Source organism: Vombatus ursinus, unplaced genomic scaffold, assembly GCF_900497805.2.
Source record: "Vombatus ursinus unplaced genomic scaffold, bare-nosed wombat genome assembly UNPS02014841.1, whole genome shotgun sequence".
NCBI lineage: Eukaryota > Metazoa > Chordata > Mammalia > Diprotodontia > Vombatidae > Vombatus > Vombatus ursinus.
Genome location: NW_020954619.1, coordinates 4,525,076 through 4,530,358, shown reverse-complemented (window position 1 = coordinate 4,530,358; position 5,283 = coordinate 4,525,076). Strand labels below are relative to the sequence as shown.

At 38.8% G+C, this 5,283-nt stretch overlaps 1 protein-coding gene and 1 long non-coding RNA gene across 3 annotated transcripts in view; one reads left to right on the top strand and one right to left on the bottom strand.

The window, feature by feature from the left end:
* Positions 1 to 5,283, top strand: part of SLC24A3 (solute carrier family 24 member 3) — a 750,777-nt gene that overhangs the window by 727,153 nt on the left and 18,341 nt on the right. The window lies entirely within an intron of this gene.
* On the bottom strand, positions 2,480 to 4,190 carry LOC114026700. The gene is made up of 3 exons (XR_003567145.1): positions 4,101 to 4,190; positions 3,243 to 3,321; positions 2,480 to 2,597 (listed from the first exon to the last, which is right to left on the bottom strand). It is a non-coding gene; the product is annotated as an uncharacterized LOC114026700 (long non-coding RNA).

Here is a 5,283-nt window from a genome sequence, read left to right as displayed (position 1 = left end):
GGAAAGTCTGGGTTTTTGTAAGGCCTTCTTTGGAGAAACCATCTAACTGTGCGACATTGTCCTATATAGCTTTAAGCTAAGGTTCCTGAAAAAAACAATTTTCTCAATAATAATAATAGCTTACATTTAAATAATGCTTTGAGATTCACAAAGCACTTTAATTTCCTTGCTTGCTGGATCCTTATAACAAATCTGTGAGGTATGTACTACAGGTCATATTGTCCCCATTTGATAAATGAGGAATCAGGTTTGGGGAGGTTTAGTGTCTAGATCATAATCCCATAGCTAGTAAGTATTAGAGACAAGTTTCAAACTCAGCTTTTCCTGACTCTGAGTCCAGTATTCTGTCCACCATGGCTTATTTGCTGCATGTACAAACTTTAGCTTTTCTCTGGAGAAAGGATTCTTTTTTTTAAGATGGCACTTTACAGGCTCATTCTATCTAACAACCTCTTTGATTTTTTTTTTTACGTCTCTGATGTAGTTATCAAACCAGTTGGGAAGCTGTTAGTGCTGCTTCCTCTTGCAAGGGAGCCAACTTGAAAATGTAATATTTTTATTTTCCATCTCTAATAGATGTGACTTCCAAGATATTTATCTTATAATCACTTTCTATAGAGACAGCCATTCTTCTCAAGACCTTAGGTTCATGCAATGGTAATGAGGCAGGAATGGAACTTTAGACCCTAGTGGTTTCATTTGGAGGCTGGCTACCTGCTGAAGTAACCCAAATAGGAAATGCTTCTCAGTGGTAAAGTTCTGGAAATGAGCACATCTCATACTGTTAGAAGAATAATCCTTTCCACATGCTTTAATAGAACTAAATATATAATATTACAGGCTCTAGAAAGTGAGAACAGAATTCAGATTTCAGAGCTTGGGCTTAGAAACTTAAAACAAATCCAGGTAGGGGTAGAAAAAGAGGGGGTCTGTCTTTTCACTTGCCCAAGCAAAATCCCTTCAATTCTGCTAAGACCTGGGCCCAGAATCCATGCAGTTGAAACAGAAGAGTAAATTGAAGATGGAAGACTATTTGCTATTCACATAACATACAATTGTTCCTGGTATAAACCCAAAGGTATAACTAGGAATTTTTGTAGCAAGTAATCCCATAAACCATGCCCCCAGCCAAGCAACATGAAGGGTACCGTCTTTGAGGAAGAAGAAGAGAAGGTATGAAGCTGGCTAAGGTAGATTTATCCCAATCCACTAAATATTATTGCTAACCAAGGGCTAAACTCTTTATCTCAAGGTTGCTGAAGGACTCTTGAAGTTATCCAAAATCAGTGTCCTGGTTCAAAGTCTCATTTACCACTCTGTAGTTATAGTTGTTTTGTTTTTTTCACATACAACCACCTATACCAACTGGCATCCTCATCTTACCTATCTCAGCACTACCTACGACTAGAACCATAACTTTGGTCCAAAATTAATGCAAAATGCAGCCGATTTTCTTTTAATTTCTTTGTCCTATAATGTCTTAATACACTGACTCCTCAAGGTTATTTGTTTTACCTTGTATAATTCATCCCAAAAGAAATAAATCTCAACGGTAGAATTTCAGGCTCTGTGGCAGGAAGATGAGGATGATATTTCTGAGGGAGTGTTCAGTGGCATGCCCTAAATCCCACCAACCTAATCTGTTTGACCCTGCCTATCAGTAGTAAATTCACTTTGATCATAGCAGAGGCAAAGGAAGAGAAGAACAGGGCTTCTATCACCTATGGTATCTTTCAGTGAGAAAATAAAAAGTTTCCTGAACTTTTAATGTGTAGCACATAGCACAATGTATAACACAAATGTGACAATATTTGTAAAGCATTTAGCACAGTGCCTAGCACATAGTAGGTGCTATATCAATGCAAGCTATTATTATTGAATTACTATCACATAGGATGCGAAATTCTGTTTTTCCTCCTAAAGTATCTAGGGAGAACTTAGAAATCTCAAAGGTTTAAGTCCTCAAAAAAATCAAACTGATCCTAATTGGTTTGAGGAAAATTAATGTATTAATAAAAATAAGAAGAAGGCATTCATATATAACAGATAAAGAGACCCTACTAATATTTATTTTGTGATCCCAAGTAAATCACTTAGCCTTTCTGTGCCTCAGACAGGTTGTGATAGACATAGGTCATAGGTCATAGAGGCCCCTATGCTTATGAAAACATACAACTTTAGTGTATTCATGTAAAACTCCATGATTTTGGCAGGACACTATATTTTCCCAGCTGCCAATGGTCACTGCCATCAGATACATATCATCCTTATCACTAGGATGGAAAAAGGTAAGGAAAAACATCCTAGGTTTTCTTAAATTCAACTATCATTCTATTCTGTAAGCATTTGGAGGCAGATTCCAACCCAAAGCAATAATGAAACAAAGAAATTCACATGGATTTGGAGCCCAGCCTCCCAAGAATATTCAAATAGCTAGAGCAAACAAATATACTATGGCATACAACATGTGTTCTGAATTAATTACATTTATATTTGTGATAATCCGTAGGGGTGGAGAGGTGGCTAGTTGCAGTTGGCTCTTCCCAGATCTTTGGGCTTTCAAGAGTTCACTGGTTGGGTGGAGTTGACCTTAGACCCTGCAATGATCAGAGGTTTATAAAATCATTCGATTTGGAAGAAACTCTATATAAGATCTTTGCCTTGGTGCATTTGGATGCCAGCAAATTTTGGAGTCAAAGAGTGTAGGTCATATACTACATATAGCTACATATATAGGTAAAGATGAGTTTAGGGATTTGTGCATATACCCTGCACCTGGGTAGGCAGTTGCTGAATGTTTGTGGGGTTGAATTAAATTGTCTCCTTGCATATGTATAAAGAAACTTATACCATAAGCATACTAAAGCTTAATGAGTGTTGACTTTGGAAATAGCCAGTGTCCTATTTCTTCCACAACTATGGGGGGAAGGGAGAAGGGAATGGAGAATGGAGAAAATGATTTTTTTTTTATAAAAAGAAGAAACAAAAACAATGTTAAATGTCAAGATCATAAAAGCCAAGCGGAGCCTTCAGCACTCACTCTTGGCTAAGAAATGCCGTGGAGATACTTGGCATTTATACTAGTGTCCTTTGCATCTCCAAGGCAAGAAAAAGGAAAGTAGGGGGGAATCTGTTCTTCATCTCTCTTAAGTTTTAACTTTTCCTGTTCAAGACAGAGATGCATTCATTCTGCTCTCTGGTCAGCTTAGTATTCCTCAAGAAAACAAAACGTTGGTACTTACCTATGTTTTACTTATGATATCTCCAGAATTTCAGAACTGAAAAGGATGTCAGACTGATCCATCTCTGAAAAGCCTTGACCTAAAAAAGAAAAAGAATCCCTGCTTCAGTCTTTAAAAAAAGTCATATCTGGGGGGCAGCTAGGTGGTGCTGTGGAAAGAGCACCGGCCCTGGATTCAGAAGTACCTTAGTTCAAATATGGCCTCAGACACATAACGCTTACTAGCTGTGTGACTCTGGGCAAGTCAATTAACCCCATTGCCTAGCCAAAAAATAAATAAATAAAATAAAATAAAATAAAATAAAATTTTTAAAAAATCATATCTGACTCTTTGCAAAGATACTGGAGTAGTTTGCCATTTCCTTCTCCAGCTCACTTTACAGATAAGGAAACTGAGGTAAACAGGGTCAAGTGACTTGCCCAGGGTCACACAACTAGTAAAGTATATGAGGCCAGATTTGAACTCGAGAAATTGAGTCTTCCTGACTCCAGGCCTGGCACTCTAGCCACTGCACCACCTAGCAGCCCTATTACAAAATACTAACAAATAGTCTTTGCTTAAAGACCTCCAATGACTGGAAACCCACTGCCTTCCCCCATTTCCCACTCCACTCTCCCCAAGCAGCCCCAGCCCAAAGCTATAGAGGACCCTCCTACCTCTAGTTTCTCTCTGCTCCACACTATCCTACACTAATAGTAGACCATATATTCCCTGGGGCTAGAGACAGCTATGCTGTCTTTGTACCCAGACCACTTAGAATCCCTAACTTCCCTGGAAACCTTTCCAAATCCCCCTGGTTGTTACAGCTCTGAAACTGCTCAGATCTACTACTCATCTCCTTATCTATCATCATTTTACCTTTTTGTATAATCTCAGTAGAGTATAAATTCCTTGAAAGCAGGTAACTGTTTTTCATTTGGTCTTTTGCAGCCTTTGCACCTTGTAAGCTCTTCATGCTCTAAGAAACTTGTTTTTGTTGTTGTTATCTGCATGAGCAAAGGGACTTTCCACAAAGCAATTCCCTACCCCAGAGGTTCTTACTTGTTTTTGTGTCATGGACACATAATATAAAACATACGGACATACAATCCATTCTTTCTTGGAATAATTTTAAATAAAAGAATTGCTAAATTTTATTTACAGATTAGTAAAAACAAAACAGCATTTTTTTCTTCCATCCAAGCTCATGGATTCCCTGAAATTTTTCCACAGACCCCAAGTTAAAAACCCCCACCCTACAATGATGAAATCATTGGTATAAACCAAAGAAAAATGTGGGGACTTAGATAACAATGAGAGATCAAGAGGCAGTGAAATAAGCAGTCACACATTCAGACGCCCCACAAGATTCTGTCTGTGGTGTTAGTGGCCAGATTCAGAATTACAATGTATAGTTGGAAAGGGAAGAGAAAAAGAAAGGGAAGGAGAGGGGTATTTATTAAGTGCCTACTATGTGTCTGACACTGTGCTAAATACTTCTACAAATGTTACCTCATTTGATGCTCATAACAATCCTATGAAGTAGAATGCTATTATTATCCTGATTTTACAGTTGAAGAAACTGCGGCAGGGAGGTTAAGTTTGATTTTTTCCCATGGTCACACACAGCTAGTGTCTGAGGCCAAATTTGGACTTGGTTCTTCCTGACTCCAAGCCCAGTGCTCTATCTACTGAGCCACCCAGCTGACTCTGAAGACATTTGAGAGGGCCAATGAAGGGAGAAGGATTTTGAGATGCAAACAGTAGAGAGCTTTTTTGAAAGAGTGGCTGCAGTGTAGGAATTACAAGGCAGAGGATTTTCAGGGTTTATTCTCGGATGGGAAGTTTCTATAGGACTCGCTCTAGCTGTTTTAGAAAGAGGCTGACAGCGTGTGGCTCAGTTGGTTTCCACACAATACTTAGGGCCTGAACTCAGCTCTGCTCTGAGATCTCCTCTTGCCTTCCCTTTCCCCTTTTCCTTTTCTGGCTTCAATTCAACTATTAACAGTTCTTGAAGAACTTGGAATTGGCCTTCAGTCCCAGCCAGCTGCCTTGAGCCGCA